Source organism: Myotis brandtii, unplaced genomic scaffold (genome assembly GCF_000412655.1).
Source record: "Myotis brandtii unplaced genomic scaffold, ASM41265v1 scaffold305, whole genome shotgun sequence".
NCBI lineage: Eukaryota > Metazoa > Chordata > Mammalia > Chiroptera > Vespertilionidae > Myotis > Myotis brandtii.
The window spans coordinates 3,020,876-3,029,606 of record NW_005361652.1 but is presented as its reverse complement, the minus strand read 5'-3'; positions in this window follow the sequence as shown (position 1 = coordinate 3,029,606).

Below are 8,731 nucleotides of genomic sequence, written 5' to 3'. Positions count from 1 at the left end.
GCTATTGTAAATTGTGCTGCTATGAACATAGGGGTGCATATATCCTTTCTGATTGGTGTTTCTGTTTTCTTGGGATATATTCCTAGAAGAGGTATTACTGGGTCAAAGGGGAGTTCCATTTTTAATTTTTTGAGGATACGCCATACTATTTTCCATGGTGGCTGCACCAGTCTCACTACCACCAGCAGTGCATGAGGGCTCCTTTTTCTCTGCATCCTTGCCAGCACTTGTCACTTGTTGATTTGTTGATGATGGCCATTCTGACAGGTGTGAGATGACACCTCATTGTTGTATTGATTTGCATCTCTGGGATGATTAGTGACTTCGAGCATGTTTTCATATGTCTCTTGGCCTTCCTTATGTCCTCTCTCAAAATGTGTCTATTTAGGTCCTTTGCCATTTTTTTATTGGATTTATCTTCCTTTTGTTAAGTTGTATGAGTTCCCTATAAATTTTGGAGTTTAAACCCTTATTGGATATAACATTTGCAAATATGTTCTTCCATGCAGTGGGCCTGCTTTTTGTTTTGTTGATGGTTTCTTTTGCTGTGCAGAAGCTTTTTATTTTGATGTAGTCCCACTTGTTTACTTTCTCCTTAGTTTCTATTGCCCTAGGAGCTGTATTGGTAAAGATATTGCTACGACATACGTTTGATATTTTGCTGCCTATGGCTTCTTCTAAGATTTTTATGGTTTCCTATCTTGCGTTTAAGTCCTTTATCCATTTTGAGTTTATTTTTGTGTATGGTGTTAGTTGATGGTTTAGTTTCATTTTTTTGTATGTATCTGACCAATTGTCCCAGCACTATTTATTGAAAAAACTGCATTGTATGCTTTTGCCTTCTTTGTCAAATATTAATTGAGCATAATGGCTTGGGTTGATTTCTGGATTCTCTGTTCTGTTCCATTGGTCTATATGTCTGTCCTAGTGCCAGTACCAGGCAGTTTTGAGAACAGTGGCTTTGTAGTATTACTTGATATCTGGTATTGCAATTCCTCCAATTTTGTTCTTCATTCTCAAGAGTGCTGAAGCTGTTTGGAGTCTTTTTTTTATTCCATATGAACTTTTGGAGAGTGTATTCTAGATCTTTGAAGTATGCTGTTGGTATTTTAATGGGGAGTGCACTGTATCTGTTAATTGCTTTGGGTAGTATGGACATTTTAGTGATGTTGATTTTACCAATCTATGAGCACGGTATTGTTCTTCCATCTGTTTATGTCTTCTGCTATATCTTTTTTTTCAGAGTCCTGTAATTTTCTGAATACAGGTCCTTTACCTCCTGGTTAAATTTTAATGGGGAGTGCACTGTATCTGTTAATTGCTTTGGGTAGTATGGACATTTTAGTGATGTTGATTTTACCAATCTATGAGCACGGTATTGTTCTTCCATCTGTTTATGTCTTCTGCTATATCTTTTTTTTCAGAGTCCTGTAATTTTCTGAATACAGGTCCTTTACCTCCTTGGTTAAATTTATTCCTAGATATCTTATTTTTTTTGTTGCATTGGTAAATGGGATTTTTTTTTTTAGTTTCTTTTTCTCTGAGTTCATATTGGTGTATAAAAAGCCATAGATTTCTGGGTGTTAATTTTGTATCCTGCCATATTGCCGAATTCATTTATTAATTCTAGTAGTTTTTTCATAGAGTCTTTAGGGTTTTCAATGTACAATATTATGTCATCTGCGAATAATGATAATTTTACTTCTTTTCCAATTTGGATGCCTTTTATTTTTTCTTCTTGTCTGATCTCTATGGCTAGCACTTCCAGTACTATGTTTAATAGTGGTGGTGAAAGTGGGCATCCCTGTCTTGTTCCTGTTCTTAGGGGAAATCGTTTTTGTTTTTGCCCATTGAGTATGATGTTGGCTGTAGGTTTATCATATAAGGCTTTAATTATGTTGAGGTATGATCCCTCTAATCCCAGTTTGTTGAGAGTTTTTATGAAGAAAGGGTGTTGGACTTGTCAAATGCTTTTTCTGCATCAATTGATATGTTTATGTGGTTTGTTTCTTTCAACTTGTTTGTGTGATATATCACTTTTATTGATTTGCTGATATTGTACCAGCCTTGTATTCCTTGAATAAATCCCACTTGGTCATGGTGTATGATCTTTCGAATGTAATGCTGGATCAGATTTGCTCGATTTTTGTTGAGGATTTTAGCATCTATGTTTATCCGGGATATTGGCCTGTAATTCTCTTTCTTTGTAGTGTCTTTATCTGGTTTTGTGAGTAGGGTAATGCTGGTTTCATACAAAGAGCTTGAAAGTGAGCATTCCTCTTGAATTTTTTGGAATAGTCTGAGAAGGATATGTTTTAGTTATTCTTTGAATGTTAGGTAAAACTTCTTTTTGAAGCCGTCTGGTCCATGGCTTTTTTTTTTTTTTTTCTTGGGTGTTTTAGTTATTCTTTGAATGTTAGGTAAAACTTCTTTTTGAAGCCGTCTGGTCCATGGCTTTTTTTTTTTTTTTTTTTTTTGCTGGAAGTTTTTTTTTATTACTGTTTCAATTTCGTCAGTAGTTATCAGCCTATTCAGGTTTTTTGATTCTTCCTGTTTGAGTTTTGGAAACTTGTATTTCTAGGAATAGGTCCCTTTCATAAAGATTGTCCAGTTTGTTGGAGTAGAGTTGTTTATTGCATTTTTTTTTTTACAATCCTTTGGAAGTCTGTGGGATCTATTGTTACTTCACCTCTTTCATTACTGATTTTATTTGGGTCCTCTCTCTTTGCTTCTTGGTGAGCCTGGTTAGAGGTTCATCAATCTTGTTTATTTCTTCAAAGAACCAGCTCTTGGTTTCATTGATCTTTTGTATTGCGCTTTTTTTTTTTGTCTCTATGTCATTTATTTCTGCTCTTATCTTTATTATTTAGTTCCTTCTGCTTACTCTGGGCTTTTCTTGTTGCTCTCTTTCTAATCCTTTAAGTTGTAGGGTTAGATAATTTATTATCATTTTTTTCTTGCTTTTTGAGGCAAGTCTGTAGAGTTATGAACTTCTCTCTCAGGACTGCTTTCACTGTGTCCCATAGATTTTAGATTGTTGTGTTTTTATTGTCATTAGTTTTCATATTTTTAATTTCTTCTTTGATCTGTTTGTTAACCCAATAATTGTGGAATAGCATGCTATTCAGCCTCCAATTGTTTGAATTTTTTTATTGTTTTTATTATTGTTGATTTCTAATATTATGCCACTATGGTCGGTGAAGATGCTTGATATGATTTTAATCTTCTTGAATTTAAAGAGATTTTGCTTGTGACCCAATATGTGGTCTATCTTTGTAAATGTCCCATGTGAACTTGAGAAGAATATATATTCCATGTCTTTGGGGTGAAATGTTCTGAAGATGTCAATTAAGTCCATCTGATCCAGTGAGTCATTTAGGATTGCTGTTCTTTTGCTGAATTTTTGTCCAGAGGATTTATCGAATGATGTCAGTGGCATATTATTGTGCCAGACAATCCGGTTCCTTCCTGTATGTCCCTGTATCCCCAAAAGCCCCACCCAGTGCTAGAGCTCAGAGGAAGTGGGGCAGTGTAATAACTACCTGAGGCTCCAGCAGCCTCTGTGTCCCTCAGCCACAATCCCTGCTGGTTTTTATAGCCTGAAATTATGGGGACTTCTATTCCCAGTGCTTGAAGCCTGGGCTGTGGGTCTAGTGCTTCTCATGGGAGGACTCTGCCATCCAGATAGCCCTCCCATTGAAAGAAACACCACATGTGGGTGTCGGACCAGCTCCTTCCACGCCTCTGCCCCTCCTACCTGTCTCCATGTAATTTCTTTACTTCTCTAATTGTAAGACTTCCATTCAGCCAGCTTTCAGGCAGTTCTGAATGATGGTTTTTCTGTATTTTAGGTGTAATTTTGATGTGGCTATGGGAGATGGTGAATACTGGCATTTACCTACACCATCATCTTAATTGTTGCTTTTCAATCCCTTCACTCTTTTCACTCAGTTCCCTCCTGCCCCCTGAAGAGCTCTCCTCCTCTAACAGCTGTCAGTTAATTCTCTGTATCTATGAGCCCGTTTCTATTATGTTTGTTAGTTTATTTTGTTCATTAGATCCCACATATGAGTGAAATCATATGTATTTATCGTTCTTTGACTTGCTTATTTCACTTAGCCTAATACTCTCCAGGTCCATCTATGCTCTCTCAAAAGATAGAAAATCTCATGTGTATTCATTCTGAAAATTTTTATGGGTGTGTTTTCTTCTTCCATTTTGATTTTTAAAATGTTATTTAGTAATGATATAGTACTGTTTATCCCTTATGTTGCGTTTTCCCTAGTTATTTTTATATAAATTTTGGTGTAGTCAAATCTACAACAATTCAATAGGGATTCCTTTTTACTTTTATCATTAGAATAAAAAACAAAACAAAATGAAAAAACCCTGCCCAGATGGTGTTGTTCAGTGGTTGAGTGTCGACCTATGAGCCTGGAGCTCATGGTTTGATTCCCAGTCAGGGCACATTCTCCAGCTGCTCTGCTAGGGTATTTTTCCTACCTTGTCTTCTAGGTCACTGATGCAGTCCTCCGCTTCTTCTAGTCTACTGTTGGTTTGATTCCCAGTCAGGGCACATGCCCCGGTTGCAGGCTCAATCCCTAGTGTGGGTCATACAGGTGGCAGCTGATCAACAATTCTCTCTCACCATTGATGTTTCAATTTCTCTATCCCTTCCTCTCCTTTCTTCTCTCTATTCAATAAAAATATATTTTTAAAAAATCCCATTTTATGTTTATATATTTTCCCATAATTTTTAAATTAAAAATATTTAACTTTCTAGTCTACATGGAATTTAGTTAATATATATTATAAGGAAGGGGTCTCAATGTTTTTTTAAATGGTATACCAATTAGTCCTGTATTATTTCTTTATTGATCCATTCTGTTCTCATATCATAATGACATCTTTGTTGCATATTGAACACATATAAATCCATAACTCTTTCTAGACTTGTTATTCTCTTGCTCTGAAGTGTGTTCTGGCACCAGTGCCCTTTGCAATTATTGTAGTATTATAATATGCTTATTGTCTGACTGTGCATGTTTTTCTTAATAATTTTTTTAAAAAATTTAGTTTTTCTTCCCATTTTTTTTATCACATATAAACTTTATTTCTTTTATTATTCTTTCAAAATCTTTATTATTGAAAGTATTACAGATGTCCCTTTTTTCCTCATTGAACCTTTAAAGCATGCACCTACCCCCCACTGCAAACCTTCATCATACTACTGTCAGTGTCCATGGGTTATGCATATATGCATATAAGTCCTTTGGTTAATCACTTACCACCCAACTACCCACTCCTGCCTTGCCTCTGAGATTCGACAGTCTGTCCCATGATTCTATGTCTCTGGATCCATTTGGTGCATCAGTTTACTTTGTTCTTTAGACTCCACATATGAGTGAGATCATGTGATATTTGTTTTTCTCTGACTGGCTTTTTCGTTAGCATAAAACTCTCCAAGTCCCTCCATGCTGACTCACAGGGTAAGAGTTCCTTCTCCGCAGGCTGACGCCCCATCCACTGAGCCAAACCGGCTAGGGCAAGTTCCTTCTTTTTTATTGCTGCATAGTATTTCATGGTGCAAATGTACCACATATTTTTATCTACTCATCTACTGATGGGCACTTGGGCTGTTTTCAGATCTTAGTTATTGCCAATAACACTGCTATGAACATAGGGGTGCATATATTCTTTCTGATTGGTGTTTTAGATTTCTTAGGGTATATTCCTAGAAGTGGGATCAGTAGGTCAAATGGGAGTTCCATTTTTTATTTCGTGAGGAAACTACATACTGTTTTCTACAGTGGCTTAACCAGTCAGCATTCCACCCAGCAGTGTACTAAGGTTCCCTTTTCTCCACATCTTTGCCAGCACTTGTCTTTTATTGATTTGCTATAGTAGCCATTCTGTCAGGTGTGAGGTAATACCTCATTGCCCCTTTAATTTGAATCTTTCTGATGATCAGTATGAACATTTTTCATATGTTTCTTGGTCATCTGTATGTCCACTTTGGAGTAGTGTCTATTCAGATCCTTTGCCTATTTTTAATTGGATTATTTATCTTCCTTTTGTTAAGTTGTATAAGTTCCTTGTATATTTTGGAAATTATCCACTTATCACATGTATCACGGGCAAATATGTTCTCCCATACAGTGGTTTCTTTTGCTGTGCAGAAGTTTTTTATTTTGATGTAGTCCCATTTGTTTATTGTCTTCTTTGTTTCCCTTGCCCTAGAAGATGTATTGACAAACATATTGCTATGAGAGTTGTCTTAGATGTTGCTGCATATGTTTTCTTCTAGGATTTTTATGGTTTCACGTCTTACATTTAAGTCTTTTATCCATTTTAAGTTTATTCTTGTGTATTATGTAAGTTGGTGATCTAGTTTCATTTTCTTTGCATGTACCTGTCCAATTTTCCCAACACCATTTATTGAAGAGACTGTCTTTACTTCATTGTATGCTCTTGCCTCCTTTGTTAAATATTAATCGAGCATAATGGCTTGGGTCAATTTCTTGGTTCTTTGTTCTATTCCTTTAATCTATGTGCCTCTACTTATGCCAGTACCAGGTTATTTTTACAACAGTGGATTTGTAGTATAACTTGATATCTGATATTGTGATCCCTTCAACTTTGTTCTTCTTTCTCAAAATGACGGAGGTTATTTGGGGTCTTTTTTGGTTCCATATACATTTTTGGAGTGTTTATTCTAGATGTGTGGAATATGCTGTTGGTATTTTAATAAGGATTTAATTGAACCTATAGATTGCTTCAGGTAGTATGGATATTTTAATGATGGTAATTCTACCAATCAATGAACACAGTATATTTTCCTCTTGTTTATATCTTCCTCTACCTCTTTTCAAAATGTACTTTAGTTTCCTCAAGTACAGGTCTTATAACTCCTTGCTTAAGTTTATACTTACGTATCTTAATTTTTTGCTACAATGGTAAATGGGATTATTGTTTCCTTGTTTCTCTTTCTGAGAATTCATTATTGATGAATAAAACTGCCATCAATTTCTGGGTGTTAATTTTGTATCCTGCTATATTATCAAATTCATTTAGTAAATGTAGTAGGTTATTGCTGCAGTTTTTAGGGTTTTCTATGCACAATATCATTTCATTTGTGAATAATGGCAGTTTTACTTTCTCTTTTTCAATTTGGATGCCTTTTATATTTTCTTCTTGTCTTATAGCTGTGACTAAAACTTTCAGTACTATGTTGAATAAGAGAGCTGAAAGCAGATATCCTGTCTTGTTCCTATTCCAGAGTGTGGGGTGAGAGGTTTTCCAACAGAGTGGGGCAATTGCTTCTGCCTGCAGGCTGATTGTTATTCTCAATCTCCTAATGGGCCTCAGAAACTCCACAGTGTGGGGCAAGGGGTTTTCCAATAGGGTGGGGCAATTGCTTTCCCCTGGCCCCCCTCAGAGGCAAAAGCTGCCTGGATAGTAAAATTCTGCCAGAGAAAGTTGTCCTCTGCAGAATGAAGGAATGACAGTACAGGAAACCAGGGTGTCTGCCTCTTGAACTCTAACCCCAGAGCCCCCAACTCTGGCTTCTGCTCATACAGCTCCAGTCCATTCTTCCCTCTCTCTGCCAGAGCCCAAGGTGAGTGGCTGCACATAAACTTTTGTGCATTGTTCCTTTAAGAGGGTTCCTACCTTTCTAGCCATCTCTCCCTGGCAGACAGCATCCCTGCTGCTTTTCACAGCCAGATGTTGTGTAGGCATCTTTCTCAGTTCTCATGCTCTGGGCTGGTGAGCCCAGCTTGGGGTTTAGACCCCAGAGTTCTCGGTGGAAACTGCTAACAGCTTAGATATTCATCTTTAACTTCAGCTGCTATCTGTGGGAGCTCAGCCAGCTCTCTCATACCTCTGCACTTCATACCAGTCTCTATGTGGTCTCCATTTTAGGGCCTTGGTTACAAGGTTTCTCTCCTGCTATTCTTCAGTTGATTATTCAAGGTAGTTTTTCTATATTTTATTTGTAATTCCAGTTCGTTCCTGGGAAAGTGTCAGTGTAGCTTCCATTTAATGTGCCGCCATTTTAGAAACCCTCACATGAATCACATATGACCTTTAGATATATTTTGTTCATTACTCAAAGAATAATCCAATTGTGATTTTATTTGAAATGCCAGTACATTTACAGATTAAAGAGAGAGGTATTGCTATCTTTATAATATTTGTTCTTACCATCTAAAAACATCATATTACTTTCCATTTTTATGAATTATAAAATGCACTAGAGTCCCGGTGCACAAAAATTTGTGCACTCAGGGGTGTCCCTCAGCCCAGCCTGAGCCCTCTCGCAATCTGGGACCCCTTGGGGGATGACCACCTGCTGGCTTAGGCCCTCTCTCTCCGGGGATTGGGCCTAAGCTGGCAGTCAGACATCCCTCTGGCAGCCCGGAAGCCCTCAGGGGATGTCCACTTGCCAGCGGGGAGTAGACCTAAGCTGCAGTCGGACATCCTTAGCGCTACTGAGGAGGAGGGAGAGGCTCCCACCACCAACGCTGTACTGGCAGCCGTCACCCTGGCTTGTGGCTGAGCAGAGCTACCCCTGTGAGAGCGCACTGACCACCAGGGGGCAGCTCCTGCATTGAGTGTCTGCCCCCTGGTGGTCAGTGTGTGTCATAGTGACCAGTCATTCCCAGTCATTCTGCTGTTAGGGTCAATTTGCATATTACCCTTTTATTATATAGGATAGAGGCCTGGTGCA